General features: G+C 35.7%; 1 protein-coding gene across 2 annotated transcripts in view; it reads right to left on the bottom strand.

Moving 5' to 3' along the window:
• LOC138706413 (protein croquemort-like) overlaps positions 1–16942 on the bottom strand; it is a 64540-nt gene extending 47598 nt beyond the window's left edge. Inside the window, exon 1 of one of the 2 annotated variants that reach the window (XM_069835690.1) lies at positions 16802–16942. The gene's annotated coding sequence lies outside the window, so the exon portion shown is untranslated. Of the gene's footprint in view, positions 1–6823; positions 6960–16801 lie in introns of those variants that run through there. The other variant, XM_069835692.1, reaches the window with a different exon arrangement.
• Between the last annotated feature and the right edge of the window lie 4489 nt (positions 16943–21431).

The raw sequence follows: 21431 nt of genomic DNA, 5'->3' as shown, positions 1-21431 counted from the left end.
ACTAGGAGATATTTATACTAAAGACTTACATTGTACCAATTAATTTACATAAAAAAATTAACACCGAAAAAATATCGTTGGCTTACTTTTAAAACCTCGTAACTGCATTTAAGAAAATTTTAGAAGCAAGCAAAATAACATTCTTTTTATACCCCACTTAACTGTCTTGAATTTGTTATTTATATGAAATACAGAAACATTTGCACTCTCACGATGTTATGAGCAGAAGCATTTTTAAAATATACACACATCGACATTCGGTAAAAATTGGTCTTAATGGCTTTTAGAAGTAAGCCCACGATACATTGTACCAATTTTACTCTCCTAAGATCAATGTTGTGATAGCTACAAGCACATAGATTAGTCTCATTAAGTCGATCATTCTAATACCTTAGAAAATAATTAGTTTCCTTTGATAAAATAGAAATCCACGCATGAAATTCTGAACCGACTTCAATTTGAAGCAACACTTCAACCGTATTTACTTTAGAGTCCATTCCTTTCAGGTGTCCAAATGATTTTCATGAAAGAAAACGCTCTCCCACAGGTGCAAAAGTTCCTGGAAGACAGTATACAAATTCTAAACTTCCTTGAAATCCTTTTACTTTCTCTTAATTTGTGAGAACATCAACCTACAGATTTACAACTTTCAGTTGTGTTCGAGTCTTTCTTTTCCATCCTACTCCAAATTTTCTTTGATTACTCAACACAAAATTTAAGAGCACGACATCTTCAAAAATTAATGTTCATCGCAGAATTACGATTAGATACGAGTGAATTTATAAACTCAGGTTATTTCTCAACACTGCTACAGTGTAATACAATCCGTAACCTGAACCTACATATTCGAGTCCAGGGAAACTGCTCAACATCCTGAAAACTTCTCTTCTATAATCATAATACGAAATTAACAGTTACCAAATTATTATTAATATCAGACATTTTTCATAATTGCTAGATCGCTAGACTTATATCTTGATCGATCACCGGTACTCCGATTTATAACTTGGGTTGAGCAAGCCCGTATTGTGTATTAAATGCCCGTTTCGAGAAATTCCCGTATCGTATGAACGTAAAAAGCGGCCCATAAAGTTTGAGCTGCACTAATCTGTGCTGCAGCAGTACCACATGTTGCGTGTAAAACTACACTAAATTTATATAATTATGATTTAAGATATTCAACTCCAGGTTTCTCGAACAGCGTGCGAAAGATGGTAGCGTGACGTCAAGGGTGGCATTTTATGTCAGATCTCAGTAGAGAGAAGAAATTTTAAGACTTCGAAAGAAAAGAAAAAACAGAATATGAAGAAACATTAACTTAGATCAATGGTCGGCATTTCTTGACTCGCGATTCAACCCCTTGATACGCAACAGGGAGGAGAGGTAAGGCGTGATCTCCTTCACCTTAGCCATCACTTGTTCATTCAAAGTTAAGCATTTTGAGTATGTTCACAGTCAGTCTGAAAACATGCAATAGTGAAAGTGTTCTCCGCTTTCTTCTTTTAAGCCTTGCTTTTTCTGAACAGATGCATGCGAGTTACGAGGTGCGAGGCGAGGCACAAATCCAGACTACACGAAAGATAGTGAGCGTTTTCTGTAATTGCGAGGTGCGAGGTCTGCGTACCGCGCAGTTATAGAAACCACTCACTACTCACTAGTATCTCTCGTGTAGTCCGCATTTGTGCGAGGCGGGCCTCGCACATTTAATAGTAATTTCATCATGTGTATGTTTTGTTTAGTCAACTGTCTGAAGACAGGTTTGATCCGAGTAAGTGAAGCCACACTATTTACTGGAAACCATAACCATTTTATTTTAACATAGTAAACAATAAAAACACCAAAAATAAGCTGAAAAGAAGCAACATTACCGGTTTGGATACCTCCCATTACTTAACACTAAAACAATTAAATAATCATAGAAAACATCAGACAAGTTTTGTAATAAATCGTGTATGTGGTCATTTTGTTTCAACTGTGTAATAACATTAAAGACCTATTTATTCTGTGTATTATAATAACGATAATTTCTTCCGGTCAAAATTTCACCAGTTCGGCGACAGCGGAAATGACTCGTATCAGCCGATGCTTCGTTGTTAAGATCTGTTTCCTGCCGAGTATTTGTCATATAAAGCAAATGGATGATCTAACCCAAGTGAAGCGTCAAGTTTTGCGTTGACGCATGCGATCTGGATTAAGACTGCAAAACTTTCGCAGTTACGCATAATAGCCTACTTTCTCATACGAATATTTTTTTAGAGATTAATTTCCTCATACCCAAAATAATCATTAAGTTGCCAAGCATTTCCACATTTCAGCATTTTTCAGGAAGATTTTAGAAGTGTATGAACTATATTATTTCTTAGACAACAGGGAAAGGAAGAATAGTGCCTGAATTATGTAATATCGTCTTTATACTTGAAATAAATTAACATGCATATTTCGCAAATACATTTACTAGCTTATAGAAATTACAACTTAGGACGAAGACTACACGTGTGTACACAGACAAGTGACACTCCTAAAACAATTTTTAAAATTGCGAAAACATATTCCTGTCAAAATGGATATTTCACATCTCGTCTTGAAATATAAAACACAGGACTTCGAATAATGAAAGGTTTTCGCTTTTATTTTTAATATTTGTGTATGAAAGTTGGCTGCCATTATGTATCTGTATATATACAGTACGAGGCGATTACACTTTGACAAAGAACATCGCATTTACAGTAACAGTTTATTCAGACATACAAATTCCGATTTAAAATATACTTCAGTGATCGAATCCACCGCTATGGAATGACTTAGATTGTCTGACGGTGAAACGAGCGGGACCGGGTTCAAGTCCTGCTTGGGACAAGTTACCTGATTGAGGCTTTTCCTGGGTTTTCCCTCAGCCCATTAAGAGCAAATGCTGGGTAACTTTCGGCGCTGGACTAATCTTTTCGCTCACATTATCACCTTAATTGAAGGGTTCAGAACCATAGTGGGCCAAGCACCATTTACTAAAACCGTAGAAAACAAGAGTTAAAATGAAGTTATTACTATAATTCAATGGAAACATAGCGAATAATATAAAGTATACACATTCAAACTAAATATGTCAATCTTCATTCACTTAACTTTAACCCTTGCTTTCTCCGTTTTTAATAAATGACGCTTGGCCCACTATGGCTCTGAACCCTTCAATTTCACTCAGACGCTAGATAATCATCGCAGCTGATACCGCGTCGTAAAATAAACAATAGTTACAGGGCATCTAGGAAGAAACAGAGTTCCTGCTCCTGTATCTATTTTGTGTGGTGCAAAGAAGACGAATTGTATATCGATACTTCCGGCTTCATAATTAATTTTTTATTCATTGAAGCACAGATAAGGATGTGTCTAGACTCTATAGAGTTTCAACTGCAGAACGTCGTCCTTGTGATGAACCATTACTTCTATGCAGTGATAACCTTGACACTATCGATGTTAGTGCCCTCAATGGTTATCTTTCTCTCATAGAAAATGAGAAAACATTTATATTGCAGAATTCCGATTTAGGAATTGTTACTAAAGTAAAAATTTCCAGAATACTCTAAGAAAAGATTTTGGCATGCCTTTGTGTGTACGTATGTGCGCTTGCAGGTTGCGCGCTAGAGTCTTCACAACTACTGAATGGAATTTGTCCACTCATTATCTACGAATAATTCGGTAACTATTTTAATTATATTTGCTCCAGTTACCACATTTCAAAATCTTACGCCAAAATTTCACAATAATATTTAACGACTAAATGTAACAATTTATTGTTCCTTTTCAAACTTTTCATTATTCAAAAGAGTGTCGTGCTGTAGCTCAAGTGGTAACACTTCCGGTTACAAGTCTACAGAACTTCGGTTCGATTTCCAGTAGGGGAGTTGGAATTTATCTCTAAAAGGTATGGGTATTTGTCATTTGTCTTGCATTTGTTTTGTGTTGTTTCAAGCATTAATCTTGCGCCACGCAAGTCACGCGAATTGCTCGACAAGGAATTTAAGGAACTAGACAGTGGACCCTAAATTTAAAGGAAATTTAACAAAACCGATGATAAAAATCATAATAAATATACAAGACAAGTATAAAAAATATTCAGTTTCCAAACACCCCATCGGCGTAGCTCACACGATAGCAAGTTGGAAATTGGGCTCGGCGTGAGCTTATTACGAGTATTTAGTTGTGCATTTTCCCCGATTTTCCTAAACAGTAAGGCTAATATCAGACAATGCCATGGTAAGACCTCTCGCTCAACTCGCCAAATATCATCTTGCTAGAACCAAATCCACCGACAAGCACATTAAGCCTTCCGGCTGCAGTATGTTCGAAATTTATTTATTTATTTTGATAATAATTAAAGGGTTCAGAGCCATAGTGGGCCAAGCGCCATATATTTAAAACGAAAAAAAACAAGGGCTATAATTGAGTGATTACCATAATTTTATAAAAACATATAGCAAGTAATATAAAATATGAACATTAAAACTAAATGACATGTCAATCTCCATTAAACTATTATATTCAGTTAACTTTAAACCTTGCTTTCTCAGTTTTTAATAAATGGCGATTGGCCCACTATGGTTCTGAACCTTTCAATTGTAACAAAATATAATATAAACAGAAAAACTTTAGCTCGCTCCTGAAAGAGTAGAACTCGTGCTCAGGGCGGATTCCTGATTGAAATAAAGTCTGAAAACTTGTCTGCCACAGAGCAATAATTACAGGGTGTTAAAAAAAGTATTAAATATTTTGGGATGGTGGTGGGTCTATTAATCAAAGAAAAACGTGGCCTATAATAAACACGGGTCCTAAAATTAATTTCTGAGATACGAGTTCTCGTTCAACATCATAGAAGATAAACAGTACGATTTATATTTAAAAAAATCAATATTCTGAGAGATGATACTACTCATTAAAACAAATATCTAATAAATATGGGTCCTAAAATTAACATCATCTAAGATATGATTATTGTTCATCAACATCATAGGTGATGCTCAATGTGATTTCCACTCAACGCGTCGTTCTGTCACAATATCTTGTTACCTACCCTTTTGTTTACTGCATTCCCGATATGATTCCAAATACCCAGTAAGAAACGAGCAAATTGCTCACATCAGAAGATATGCTGCTCTTAAATTTAAATTATGTTTTATTTAACGACGCTCGCAACTGCCGAGGTTGTATCAACGTCACCGTGTGCCGGAATTTTGTCCCGCAAGAGTTCTTTTACATGCCAGTAAAATCTTTGTTTTCCTGAATCGACGCATGCGAGTTGCGAGGCCCGCCTCGCACAAATCCGGACTACACCAAAGCTAGTAAGTGGTTTCTATAACTGCGAAGTGCGAGGTCTGCGTACCTCGCAGTTATAGAAACCACTCACTATCTCTCTTATAGTCCGGATTTGCGCGAGGCGGGCCTCGCACCTCGCAACTCGCATGCGTCGGTTCAGAAAAACCAAGGCTTAAATCTGCTGACATGAGCCTGTCGCATTTAAGCACACTTAAATGCCATCCACCTGAGCCGGGATTGAACTCGCAACCTCGGGCACAGAAGGCCAGCGCTACACAGACTGCGTATGCTGTTTTTACAAAATTTCAAGACCATTGTTTCGTGCAAAATTTTTCTTGTTTTGATTTAAATAACTACTACTACCTCTTAGAATATTGAGCGTTTTTAAACGGAAATCATAGGGCCTACTACTAGCATCTTCTATGATGTACTCCTCTTAGCCTACCTCGGACGGTATTAATTTTAGAACCTGTGTTTATTAGGCCGTTTTCTTGTTTTGATGAATACTGCCACCTCTCAGAATACTGAATGCTTTTCGTTTAGTGAATATCACACTGAGCATCTCCTGAGCATGATGATGAACAAGTACTCATATCTCCGAAGGTATTCCCTTGTTTTGATTAATACTACCAATTCTAATTTTTTTTATTCCCTGTAGCTCCGCTTACATCATCTCACGCTGATTAGAAGGAAAGTTTTGTTTAAATCTCTAGATTAGTGAAAGCATAGTTGAGGATTAGGATGTGGTATTCAACAGTTGTGGGTGACAAGCGTACTCCATCTTCGTAATAGATTTCTAGGATGGGGGTTAAGAATTACGAAAAAGTAAAATTTTTTAGACTTCGCAAAAAGGAGGTAGACCATATGACAATTATGAAAACTTAGCCAACTTTTAAATACGATTATTTGAATTACTTATGAGAGAGTACGCCGCTTAACACAAATTAGCATGATCTAAAAAAATTTATTTCCTTCCAAACCTTTAGATATAAGTATTCATAGTTTGATACTGTATCAGATGTGTTTCGTCACCGGTGCCAAACTGGAATGACCGTCACATTTAATACACAGGATTCCTAAGGAAAATGTTCTGAATAAATGGGAATTAAAGCAAATCAAGTCTGCATTTCACAAGAGACTTACCGACATCCTGGAGACAGTCTCTCTCTTACCCGTCAACAGATTATTATTTTGTACATTGAACTTATGAAAGATCTATCGAGATCAAGTCTCGTTTGCTATGACGAAAAGCCAACCAGTTCAACATACTGTAAGAAGCGGAAGAAAATAGGATTTCGCTCAAGTGTTTGTGATGTTAATCACTCAAAACTCCATAAAATAATGTGTAATTATAGGCCTATCATTAATATGTAATATGTTATATATGCTTTAATATAATAAATAAAAAAGGATTATAAATGTAATGGTCAGTTTACAGGATGATTATGTTAATGCACTTTGTTGACACACTTAAAACAGCAGCATAGCCAAGTTTCCGTCCGGGTCACTTTCTACTTACGTAAAGTCGCGAAGAGCTGCTCTAGAGAGGAAGATTCATTCTCTTAACACTACAACGGCGTCCTACACCAATTATTCATAGTTGTTACAATACAAGCGAGTTTCCTTTTAATTACGCAGTTTTGAATTGATTAGTTATCAATGATAAATTATCTGTAATTTACGAAAAATAACTTTCCTTTATTCCAATATTTTCGTATTTACGTACATAGTTATCTTTTTGTTATCTAAGGATTACGAGACAAACTGCTACTGTGAACTTATCAATCGTCGCGCATATCTTTTTAATTATTACATTACGATGGTTAACTTGTTTCCTCTTGTTTTCTTAATTCGCATACGATTTATTTACCAACATAACTGAATATTTGAATTGAAATTTGCATTGTCGGAGGTGCTGTAGCTAAGCCTAGTTCCTGAAGAAAATTTGTAATAAAGGTAACAAAGTGCTGTATGTGAACCGACTTCTTATGGTTCTCAGTTCCCTTGACCCGATCACTCAGTGGCAGGCGTTGACCTTCCTTTGCAGACCTCCAGTGTCCCACAACTCAGAATGTTAGTTAATCCAGCACAAAGTCACAAACTAGTAATTGCTTTATGTAAAAACTCTTCTTTTTTATTTAACGAGGCAATATGAAGTGCAAAGTAATCTTTTTTTACAGAGGTATTTAACGACGCTGTATCAACTATGGGTATTTAGCGTCGACAGAGTGGACTTTTTTTTTGCATTTAATGAACTTATGTAGGAAAATAAAACAATTAAAATTTAGATATGTGGATTAGGGAAAGATGGTCTACTGGACGCAACTATGCATCTAGCAGTAAAATAGTATAGGCAAGCGTAAATTTGCATACATAGGGTAAAAGAAACCGGCATTCGTACCTAGTTTTTCTTGTACCTAGCTTTTACTCAGGTTGTCATCTAGAGGCTCAAAAATGAACTATGTGGGAGAGATTTGTAGTGTTTTATATCGATAATTATCTAAGTTCATACGTGGGTTCAAGGAGCGAATGTGTGATAAGAATCAACAATAGACTATAGCAAAAAAAAAATTAAAAATTTGATACATGGAGTGTTGACAGATTACTGAAGATATCAGTCGTCTCCATATACCAAAAAAAAAAAAGATGTCCTCTTTCTCATTATCTTGTACCTATGACAGGTTCTGGCTGATACATCTATTACTATCAGGCGGTCTAACGTGACGAAATGTGTCACGTGGAAGAATAATAATTGTTGCTTGTTGCATACATCTCAAGTCTGATTAGTGTACTATTCGTATGTAACGTATGCAATGTAGGGGAAATGGAAATGGCCATCCTACCCCATGAGGTTGAGGGTTAGCGCAATAGATCGTGAAAAGTTGCAATGCTGGGTCGTAGTGCCCCCTCCAGAAAATCCCATTCCATTCCAAGGCGAAATACCAACATAATTTAATATTAATACAGTGAAGTTTATTTAAATAAACTATTTTTTTAGTGACATGTGTTAAAAGAACGTAATCAAGAACGAAGGGAACAAAGAAGATTGTGGGATACTCTAACTCTGGAATAATACCATTCACTCGTTCTGTAGACCCGTGTTGCAACTAACTACGCCAGCGGTCATCAGCACAGTGCACCCTCGGTCTAGCGTCTCTTACCGGCGGATAAGACATTGCACTGGCGTGCAACAGTAGCTACTGGCGGGTATGCTACTTCCCTCTCCCTTCTGCAAAACGGTGCATATTGCGATACACTTTTTACCCGTTACCTATTTCAGCGAATGCTGACGACCACAGATCTACACTATTGAAATTGATAGTACTAGTTCGGCATATGTGAATTGCCTGTTCACTTTCATTTTGCTTGATTTTGTATTTAACAATTTTATTATTATTCCACTCTTCAGAGATCCTGATGTATCTAGAATCGAACCTCCATGACAAGACATATTTCAAACTCCAAATACAGCAAATTTAAATGGTTTATTTGTCACCTGGTGAACTATGGCTTTGACGAGACGAAGCATACGCAATATTATGTATCTCGAACTTCTGAATTGTCAGTGGTCCATTCTTTTTGCCGCGAAGTTTACATTAACTCTACAACTTTATGACTACCGCCTTAAGAGAAAAACGCTGGAATGGCCCAAATGTTTGATAGATCAATTTCTTCGCTGAAATGACGCATCAATTAACAGTAACGATTACGACAATTTTCTGTTTATGTAGAATAATTAGTTTTGAATCCGATTTCTTTCCGAATTATCGAAGTGAGTAATGGTTCTGGAATTAGTTTGCTTTTATCTTATCTTTGGAACAAATGGTATATAGCCTAATTGATCACTGTATTACTTATCTGTTTGAGCTTGTAATAAACAATATTTGTGTGAAATCCCGTTTCTACTAAACGTCATATCTTTAGAGGGGGAAAGTTGCTTGCTTTAAAACACTGCAGTACCTATATTCCATTGCACCTTAATTTTACAATGCAATCGAAGACTTTATAAGTCTAGAGAAATTGAATGCACGTAGTTTATCTGAAGAATCCAGTTTGTTTCACTACAGATGTTAAGACATATGTTCTAACTGTAATTTGAAATTATTAATGTGAAAATACATCATGTACTAAACCTATTATCAGATTGTAAGGCAGTTATATCAACAAACATTGTTATTAGTCATTATCATTGAATTTAATCTTGAATGATTAAAGTATTGATAAGTTCTTAGCCTTGCATGGAAAAGGTTATTGAATCTCCGAACAATTTATTTAATCCACTTTTTTTCCACTTTTTAACTATATGCACCAAGCACGAAGCTCGTAATGCAATTCTAAGCCTTTCAAAATAGTTTCTCTGCAAACTACACTTGCATAGTACCCCAAATCACATATCAACAGATTAATCAGCCTTATGGGCTTTGAAGGCAACATCTTTCATCAGTTTCACTATGCTGCCATGTAGCAACTACAGAAGAATTCGTTTTATAACTCATTTGAATTGCATGGCGCAACTGTACTTCCATCTAGCGGACGTTGCCAATCAACAATGGCGATCTTGGTGGTTCTCTTCCACACGTTACCGTTTTTAACATGGGGATGGCCTATCTGTTATATAGGCTATGTGATCAGGGATAGTACTTATTACGACACCCTAATATGACTATGCAAGTTACCTGCGCTCTGGATGTCAGTATGACGCAAGTCCTCCCCTCTCCCCCTAGTAGAATACCGAGAATCGAATACAAGACAATCAGACTGAGCTGCCTTATATTACGCAGAACATTACAATAAAGTCACACGAGTCGTTCACGTATTAGATGGTGAAGATTCGGCTGATTTTACAACGGCAAAATCCCCGATTTCAAAAAATACAATCTGCAATTCATAATGACCAATTAGTTTATAACGCAACTGGAAAGGTCTGGTCTATAACTGTCCGAAGGTATTAAAATAATTGAGGAAGTATCGAAAACAATTATGAAGGCACCATAAGGACCATATACTGATAAGGTGCAAAACAAGTTCCAGTGTTAGGCCTATACAAAAAAAAAAAGTTACTATGCAATGTTGTGCATTTTGGTGAAAAGAGAACAAGATCGCAAACTTGCAATGCTTGGAAAAAGTGGCATAAGGTAATTTCCACAAATTTTTTTTATCAGTTTATTGGAAACTTACGGAACATCTGCTCGCTTGGGAAAAGAGACTTAAGTATTTCTCCAATTAAAATAATTCATACAGAAGAAAATCAAATTAACAAACCAGTGTGAAGCCAGTTTCTTCCTCCTCCTGTAAAATTAACATTTTTGACTTGTGCCACTTTTCCCCGAGCACTACAGAAATTATGTGGGACTTTTTACTTGCGCTCCATTCACCTCATGCGATGTCGAAAGAAGCTTCTTGCAGTATAAAAATTACCTAACTGATAAACGCACAAGCTTTTATTTTGACAATCTACGTATGTACATAGTAATTCTTTATTGTGAAGATGACATTGGCACCACTAAAAAGTCGAGGATCATATGGACGAAGTATGTTAATTATGATATTCATGGTTTAGTGTATCGAGGCATTTCTTATGCTCTCACTGTACGTCTGTAGGTTGGCCCGTTTCTTTTTTACTTCATAGTTCGTTGTTGAACACTTCAATCATACTTAACCTAGAAGATAAGGGCACCGAACCACGCGGTCTACTTTTTACTACCTCGTTCGATGAAAACTTCTTTCAATGTTCGGATGAGAATTTGGCGAATATGGTGGATTTTCAATTAATTCAAAGCAAATTAAATTTTTCTGCAACGCAATTAAGGACTTCTCAATTGCGGCATTATCTTGCAGTAGCAGCACACCTTTGAAAATTCTACAACTTTTTCCGAAGCTTACCTACGCTAGTTAATAAAGAATGAAACGCCCCCTTTATAGTTTTACCTTATTTTACAGTAAGTAATCCAAGTTCTTCCTCCTATATCTGAAAAAAAAAAAAAAAAAATGACGAGAAGATCTTTCCTGCCTACTTAAAGGCAAAAATTCATTTGGACAGGAAGGACCAATATTTCCATCCCTTTTACCGTTCTTTTGTTTCTGTAAATTTCGACTGATCCGAATTTCGTCCACAGTTACAATACAAGAATCCTATTCAAAATTGCCGCAAAGAGACTTTAAAATAAGCGTTTAGGAATAGACTTAGCATTTAATTTTATCATATCCAATTCATTGTGTATGATGTGAAAGACACGTTCATAGGAAATTGTCAGAGCCTCTGATATACGTTTTAACCAAATTCGCCGATTGTCCAAAATTACTTACGTCCTCCATGGCTTTGATATTTACTGAGAGGTCAAATAGGTCTTCCAACACCAGCTTTTTAACAGTTTTTTCTCTCAAATTTCGCAACTCAGTTTTGTATGGCGGCATAAGAAAGGACAATTATCCCTCAAAGTATCGGGATTACTGAAGAATACGATACAGCCATATTAGATCCCCACTGATGAAACAAAGATGAAGACGATAACTGCAATGCACAATTATAGGCCTATATGCAAGGCATACCAAAAGCCTAAAAAAAACCCAACCTGTCGAAAAAAAATCGTGCAGTTTCGTATCGTATTCTCCAGTAAACCCAATATATCCACCATATACTCTAATGTCCTTGCCGGACAAACTTTAAAAAATGATACATCACAGACTGATACTGAATTTTATCGAAATTATTTTTTTCTTAGAAAGTTTCTTAAAATATTCACAACAGAATAGGGTAAACTTTTTATCACAAAGTGGAGTGAGTAGTTATATTTATCAAATACTTTCACGGTAACTTCTCATTTGTTTAACGAAGATCTGAGGCTAACCATATAAAATACCCTTTTTAAACGAATTTTGTTTCCTTAAATTCTCTGTACGCTGCAGACTACTTTTTCTGATTTTTCTCTGGGTTTATATGAAGTTACATTTAAAAATTTTGTACCTATGTAGTGTGTATACTAGCGTTGTGCATTATAGGCGCTATGTTCGTTTCAAGTTTGTCGAGTATAATGAAGTTCGATATTTGCCGACGTTTGCTCCACAGATGGAAGTTTGTCGTATTTGTTCCATGTTGTTACAAAAATATTGGCTCTCCTCCACTCATGTTTTAACCGCTTAAGGATTTTAGCACAGATCTTGCGATTAATTTCTCATCTAAAATAAGACTAAGCTTTTAATATCTTGGTTGTCTCATGTTCGAACATTGCAGGACACTAATGTATATACGTGAATATGTGTAACTCTGCCATAATTGACTTGCAATTGATCGCACTGACGCCAATATTTACATACACTGTTCACTTATTGAAGAAAACTGACTTTTCACTCTGTAGCTATATAACACGAACGTCTCTGCATATGATACCTTAACAGAGATAGCTTAGCAGCAGCTGAACTATTGATATAGCGAGTAGTTTGTATATTGCTTATACTTGCTCGTTATGGAATTAGATTTCGTCACTAGAGTAAGTTTGTCTGTCATATGCAGTGAACCTCTATGTAATACGGGTTACAACTAAACAAACAACCTAATATAAAAAAAATATTAGTATCAACATGCAAAATGAACATGTTTCATTCACAAGATTTCCATTACACACTGAACGGTCACGAGTCGCGACTCTTTCGAAGATAAAATCACATTCCATTTATTTATTTTTTACCGAGTTAGACGTTTATTCTTTCCTTCATTTACCTCTTCACTTAACCTTTAATTAATAGGCTGTAAAATGTCGCGGAATTTTATGTCTATTTATTTAAAACTATAACTGCGTATGAGATTTTAATGCTTTCACGGGGATTGCGTTTAGAGGAAGAATTTTGATTCTGCTGTAGTTTTTGCCTCTACATCTCCAACGTTTCTTTTTTAATTATTATCGACATTTTATTGATATTTACTTCTACTAAATTAATTATACAGAGCATAAAAAGATCAGGAACACCCGTATGAGCAAAGCTCGTGTTCGGGTGTAGTTTCAACGTTGAGAAAGTACTTTGTCATCGCCAGTACAGTATTAGGTTACCAGACCTGAGGAGTCATCCACTTTGGGTCCGTTATGAAGTCGTTTCTATTAGACATGTGTTAAATGGGAATGTGTATTAATGCTGAGTTGCTGGCGCTACAGCTAAGAGCACTTTTTTTCTTCAACACGATACAGATAAGCAGACGCAGATACCGATGTAACAGAGGAAGTGAGAACTGGATTAAATTAGTGAATTTATTGACGATTCCTATTAAAAAGTTTTCTCTGATCATGTTCTAATTTTGTAACAAGGCTTAGGATATGAAATTTGAGAAACCTCAGACTATTAGCGCTCGTTAACTCAGAGGAAGTCTGTAATCTCCGTATGTGTCTGCATAAGCAGTCTTCTTTCCTCCTTTTAAAGGTGTGTAGTGTTCCTCAGTTTGTCGACCATAAAGTGTACAAGTCATTTGTATTTTCTTTTAATTGTGTGCAGTGTTCCCTCTCAACGTCTTATTCAGTTCGATTATTTATTTCAGTCAGTGAGGTCTTCATTCTCTGGTGACTTCTTGGATGCCGCTTCCAACTTATTCGAGTCTCAGCCGTCTAATTAAAAATTAACGGAACTTAAAATTATAGAGAACTATTCAATTTATTTCCAGAAATGTAGGCTGAAGCTATGTTGAACACGACGAAAGAATGTGAATCTTTCTATTCGGCGTTCAATTCTCAGTTTTATAAATCTCAACCCAACTTTTTGGATTTTATCGATATTTTAAAACGGTTTCTTACTCAAACTTAATTAAAATGTAAAAAATCTACAAGGTAAAGAAAACACGCACAATATTGCGCAAACGTCAACAAGGAATGAGAATGGCAGACTTTGAACACTACATAGAGATGACCTGGTCAAATACGTCAATAATAATATTCATCATCCTCGATTACAAAAACGAACCAATTTTAATTCAGTATTAAAAAACTGAACTCAAAAACAAAGTTAAACGTTAATAATACTTCAAAAACTGAAAAAAATTAACCACACAATAGGTCTATGCCGGTTAAGTCTGAGAAAAGTGGGAAGAAACTTGTGATTTCGTGTAAAATTTTGCAAAAATCTTTAAATATTTTTGCCCGTTTCCTCAAATTACAAGGGAGTTTTTGACTATTCCCTCATTATGTATGTGATCAATAGGTTCTATTAAATATTCCTGAAATTACGTGTGCCAGTCCAGATATCGAACGTTCACTATGGGACGTAACTAGAACAAAATGTCACAATGTTTTCTTTTGCCTTAAAAGCAAATGTATAATACAGTCTGACAGCAGCCTTGAAGTATTTCCAGAGTTATCGGTGCCGCCGGCTTTTTTTCTAATGAAAACGTGCAAAAATACTTTTATCAGTGTCTTGTTAAGATCGGACAGACATTAACGATAACGTGTCGGTTAATGAAAAAGCGCCTTAACGCTAGTACAGCAGTAGTATGCTATATCCACGTGTAAAGACAGATGTAAACTGAGTCCGATCGAAGACCCCCAATATCGAACTTATTATATTTAATGGATTCCTTAATCCAAAACAGCCTTGGAACAAAGGATTCTTATTTTCCGCTTCATTTCTGCTGCTGTACAGAGATTAGAAATTATGTTATTCCTCTAATTTCGAACTTCTTTTGATATCTCTCTTTTTGTTCACTACACGAAATTAAGTGTAATGCATATATGAACCAATACGAGATATTCATACAGTTTTAGATTTTGTCCAATTTTACCTACAGAGTATCAGTACAATTAATTTCAAGATCAGACGGCGCCAACTCCATTAAAACTTGAAACGTCTAGTCTACTTTTTTTTGTAATGTAGTAGTTGCATTCTCACTTTTTCCCTTAATAATTGAGTAACCAAGACCTAACATGACTAATATTCTCATTATGTGTTTACTTACAAATTAATTTGTGACTATTCTATATTGCAACAATTTCATATTTTTATATTGACCACTGTATCAGAAAAGGGGTCTATATTCGATATCGCCCTCCTGTATTTCCTAAATAAATTCATAACAATTGTTAGCTGGGATATGAAAAGAATATGAAATTATTTGAATTTTCTGTATAATTTTCTCAAACCCATTTATGAGGTTTTAGAAGTAAGCCAACGATGCAAGACATTCTGAAAGTTGTAGTGAAGTTTAAATCTATTACATTTATTACAAATAAATTAATGTACTATATTTAGATTTCACGTTAGAAAATAGCAATAGTAAATAACTTATTTTAGCTGTTATATTACAATGAGGGGAGATGTCCGCTAAGGCAGTCAGCATAGTACATAGGTCATTCTATCTCGGACAGACTTTTTTTTTTGTATCGGACGGTTAGAGTTCTTCCTCCTTTGCACGTAAAATTAGGTCTTATGAAGAACTTCGTTAAGCCTATGGATAAGATTGAAGAAGGTTTTGCGTATTTCAGAAGACAGTTGCCAAAGCTAAGTGATGCGAAAGTGAAAGAGGAAATATTTATCGACCCTCAAATTAGAAAACTCCTGCTCGATAAAGACTTTCAGAAAAAGTTAAGTTCTAAGGAACTAGCGACTTTGACAGCCTTTTGTGCAGTAGTTAATGGTTTTCTTGGCAATAGTAAAGCTGAAAATTATCAACAGTTCGTGCAAGAACTGTTAGATAACAACTAGGATGTCAAATCAACACCACATACGGGATTGACGTTTGATTTTTGTTTCGTTATGGGTTAGATGGGTTAAATGAGAGATAGCTAAGTGACTAAGGCCGAGGTATGCGACAAGGTTAGTGGGTTAGTTGAGGGGATATATAAGAGATGATGTCGAGGAATGTGAAAAATTTTCAATGGTATAAGTAAGTTTTCTTTCCCGTGTGTAGTGTGGGGAGATATCGAAGTTTCACCGAAGAAAGTTCACATCCTAGCCTTGTTGACAGCAACTTTATAACCTCCTGAGTTGAGACATCTGTCGTTTTATTTTCAAAGTTCAATATAATTTTACATTTAAAAAAAGTAACACACGAGTAAAAATGGTTAAAAAATTCTGCAGATTACAGTTACGGCACAAATGCAGGTTAAAGTATATTAATACTATTCTTCAGGTTTCTGCACATCTTATATCATAACCACATATGATAAATAGATGAAGAAAAATCTTTCAGCAGAGTTTCCATATGCTAAATTTAGGTATTATGCAGTTTGTTATATCACCGATAAAGTTCTCCATTTTACTCATCCCCCCAGTAATACAATTTCAAAAAAATATTTTCCTAATATATTATGTTTGATCGTCTAATACAATAAAGAAGCATTGATTTATAAAGCTCATAAGGACAACGAAGTTCGATAAACATGCTGTTAACAGCGCAGATAGCTTAAGCCGGTTCATACAATTTTAAAATTTCTGCGAAATACCAAGTTTAAGAAATGCTGCTTTTATAATCTTATTAAATTTCTCTTATTTCTATGCTAAATTTAGGTATTATTCCGTTTACCTTTACACAGCCTCGAACAGTTCACAACAATGTTGCAAGATCACGAAACCATGACAATCCAACACGAACAAGAAGCTCAGCCGTGCACACTAACCACACGATGATCGCAAGCACACTAAAGCACTCACTGTCCAAGCTCACTGAATACTGCACGAAGAGGGGAATGGAGAGGTGGGGGGAGTGGGGGACATGACGGTACTCACTGAATCATTGGTCCACTGGATGATCTGCTTCTGATTCATTTGTTGGAATTACTGGACTCCGAGATCAAAGGTACGAATGCAATCAACAACGAATCCTCGAATTAATGAGCGAAGTCCCTGTCATCGCTATCGCAATTCTAATTTAATACTTTTCAATCGAACTGAATGTTTTCATCTTTCTTCTCTTTTTCTTCTTCCCATTTTCCTACCCTACTTCCTTTTCCTCCTGTTTCTTCTTCTCTTGTTTTCTTACTATATACGTCAATCATAGAGAAAGTAATTAATTACTAACAATTTATTTCAAGATCCTTAAATAGAAATGCATGTTTTCAGTATCTGTGAATAAGAAAAAAAAAATGTTTTAGAGTTCTCTCTGTTTTTTTTTGTTTATCTCTCTCTCTCTCTCTCTCTGTACAATCATCCCTCCTGAACGTAAAGAAATGAATGAAATCCAGGGCCGTATTTATACATGGGATATAAGCCCGACGCGTCAAGTGTTGGGGGGCGGCAAATTTTTGGGACTAGAATTATTTAATGCTGTACTCTAAAAATTTGAGAAATTTAATACACTCGTGCATACGACACAAGCGCTTTACATTGTATATATATATATATATATATGGTTCGAATCCCGGTCGGGGCAAGTTACCTGGTTGAGGTTTTTTCCGGGGTTTTCCCTCAACCCATTACGAGCAAATGCTGGGTAACTTTCGGTGATGGACCCCGAACTCATTTCACCGGCATTATCACCTTCATATCATTCAGACGCTAAATAACCTAGATGTTGATACAGCGTCGTAAAATAACCCAATAAAATATATATATATATATATGTGTGTGTGTGTGTCTGTCTGTATGTATGTGTATATATGTGTATGTGTGTGTATGAATGTATGTATGTATGTATGTAAATAGATAGGCCCTACTTAACTAATACTTAACAAAAAGTATAGTTGTCTGATTATATTATACCGGTAATTGAGGCATTCTCTGGAACAAGACTTAACTACAAAATATTGAATTTGAGATATATCGCATCTCTCGTATAACAGTATTTTGATTCGAAACTCCTCACATGTAATTCTGACTTCAAGTAATCTTAAGATGGTTTTAATTGGTTATTTTATGACGCTTTATCAACTGCTGTGGTTTCCTAGCGTCTGAATGAAATGAAGGTGATGCCAGCGAAATGAGTCTAACGCAGTAAGTTACCTAGTATTTGTTCTAAATGGGTTGAGGGAAAACTTCAACGAGGTAACTTGTTCCAACCAGGATTTGAACCCGGGCCCACTCGTTTCACGGTCATGCAGGATAACCGTTACTCTACAGCGGTGGACTTCACAATGTTACTGAAGTGTATTTCGTATATACAGTATACTATCGAATAACATAGCTCACAATTACTGAATATTAACACAATGTTTGTAGTAGTTTAGAACAAGATGCATAAAGAACAAGGGATGGACAAGGATAGACGGTACGCCAAAACCCACTTTTTATGTATCAGGGATATTGAAAACGCGTATAATCCGTAAAATCTCTAAACAGATTTTTTTTTTTTACTGTATCACGATTCTTCGTGCAATGAAAAGGTAGGCCTAAATATGGATAAAATAATTCTCAGTGAACACTGTTGTAGACTACATGCCTTACCGGAGAAGTAAAATGTTTCTACCAGTATACAAAAAGCAGTTCACATTTAATAAATTCGTAATTTCGTTTCTGGAGAAGAGAAGAGATTCATTAAAGCAATCCTCAATTACTGATTATTCCTATCAATGTGTTTTCAAGCAATCTAAGGTTCGTTAATACCAAATTCTCTGTTAATTATATATAATTATCTTATCGTCATATCTTGCCATAAAATCTGATCCATTGGCTCGCCCCATTATAATTCTTGTGAAGGTTTTGAACCACTATTAGACATTCACAAATAGAAAACATAAGACATAACTTACACAGGATAAGAGACACATAATCAATCATTCTCAATAGAATGGATAAAAGTTATGTTAAAGTATGGCACTCCGTTACATTTATTGGAGTAACCAGTGTCTTTCTGCAGTCAAATGAACCACCTGGGAAGATTCTTTGAAGTCTGTGATGCACAAAGCATGTATGACTGAGTTCTCCATATACGTGGGGTTACTTTGCTGTTATTAATATTACTTATTACGAGTACAAAACATTATCGCATTATTATCTCGTCGTTGGTCATCACTCATCAATCATCACATTATATTTTATTAATGGCTTCTGCAATTGAAAAGGGGCGTTAAGAACTGATACAGGGCTGCCAAGTTAAAACTCTGAAATACACTGGAAATCGTATTTAAAAAAACTGACAGAAACAAAGAAAAGCTGACACCACTAAATTATTATTTTCATAATAATAATAATAATAATAATAATAATAATAATAATAATAATAATAATAATAATAATAATAATAATAATAATAATAATAATAATAATAATAATAATAAATGCATTACAATACATAGAATAATAAATTATTTAGCATTAAAAATGTGAAACACTCAACAAATGCAGCCAGATTACTATGAATTACTTTCATTATACTTTTCAGTGACATGTCTGGCTTCATTTAAATATGTTTAATAAAAGACTTGTTCATGACACTTTCCCTCATAGTTCAATTTTCAACATACAATAAAAGAGAGAGTTATGTCTATTTTCATTGAGGTACGAAATCGAGTTTTATTTTTTCGTCTCTATAGACATTCAAATTGAAATAAACGGAATAATACAAAATAGGAATTGGCACAGCACTTATGAAAAAATCTGACAAATGGGTATCGTACGCTGGCAAGCTGAAAACCCTTGGAAAACGATGCCAGCTTTAAAAGGTATGTAATAGTAGTAGTAGTAGTAGTAGTAGTAGTAACAGTGGTGGTGCTAGTAGTAGTTGTAGAAATGGCAGTAGTAATAATAGTAATACTTAGTTGTAGTAATAGTGAGCAGCAGTAGTAGTAGTAGTTGTAGTAGAGGTAAATATAAGTAAAGGTACTCCCATACACGCCATAAAACACATGGGGGAATGGAGGAAGAGCTCGTGCAATATTTTATCTCGCCACTAGAATGGGGCACCACGCACCGACCGCCTTTTCACCCCCGTCACCACTCGGGATCGAATCCCGGACCTTTCAACCCGTAGCCAGCTGCTCTATCAACTGAACTACCCGGCCGCTGTAGTAGTGATGGTAGTAGTAGTAATTGTGGTAGCATTAGTTGTAGCAGTAGTGGTGACAGTTGTAGTATTGGTAGTAGTAGCAGCAATAGTAGGTACTTGTAATGATATTGATAATAGTAGTTGTAGTAGTAACAGTTGTAGTAATGATAGTAGTAGTAATAGTGGTAGTATCTATAGTCTTTCATCAGGGTGGCCCGAGTTGGTTTCCTGACCAGTTCGTGATGGGATTTGTGGTGGTAAAAACAGATGTTGACGGTTTTCTCGGGGCACTCCAGTTTCTCTCTTTCATTCCACCATCACTCTCCACCTCCGTCTCATATAGAGAATCACCAGCAATAATTACAAATAGGTCGAAGTGAAATCTTGGGGGCTTATCAAGTACTCGTTAGAACCTAGCTCTACAATTCTTATATTACAGCTCTGCCTCTGTGCAACGTCAGAGTTTTCGGTGAGGGAGAAGAGAGATAGCAGAAGTTTGCAATGTTTTTTAATGCTCTGACGCCTACGAGTAAGATATGTCACTTGAAATTTACCGGTCACTCACAGGCAGAGATATAATAAAATAACTATAACAGAGATGAAACAGGATGACATACCTGTCAGCATTGGATTCACGAGTGCGATTCGGACCACCGGTTTGCATATACGATATAGGGCACACCAACCAGGAGATTAACCGTGAAAGGAATGTGCTTACCATTGCGTCATCTATTGGAGCGAAGTAGATAGATAATATTACCGTTATAACGTCAGTTTAAAAAACATGCGCTTTCCTGCATATGTTATTTCCTGTATGGAGGGGTTAAAAGACCAGGAGATTAATCGTGATCTAATTTTGTAACTGGGGTAGTATAAATATGTGTGTATCAGTGTTATCGATTGTGCTTTGAGAGTTAGCCAATGGAGATGCGTGTACCCACGTATGTGACCTTACGACATCAACATTCATTCACAGCATTACCCTGCTGCGTCTCATTTCTCTTAGACTTTCTCCTGGTTGGAGTACAGTAAGTGCATAATCCGGTTCTCGAAAAGCTAATCTTCCAGTAGTAGTAGTAGTAGTAGTAGTAGTAGTAGTAGTAGTAGTAGTAGTAGTAGTAGTAGTAGTAGTTGTAGTTCATGTAATAACTCACTCTCACAGATTATTCTGTCGAAGCATAAGGAGGATAGATTGCTAGAAATAAGTGCATATTTATTTTACAAACATTGTTTG

This window comes from Periplaneta americana, chromosome 9 (genome assembly GCF_040183065.1).
Source record: "Periplaneta americana isolate PAMFEO1 chromosome 9, P.americana_PAMFEO1_priV1, whole genome shotgun sequence".
Lineage (NCBI taxonomy): Eukaryota > Metazoa > Arthropoda > Insecta > Blattodea > Blattidae > Periplaneta > Periplaneta americana.
The sequence above is the reverse complement of the archived record's forward strand: the minus strand, read 5'-3'. Positions and strand labels throughout refer to the sequence as shown.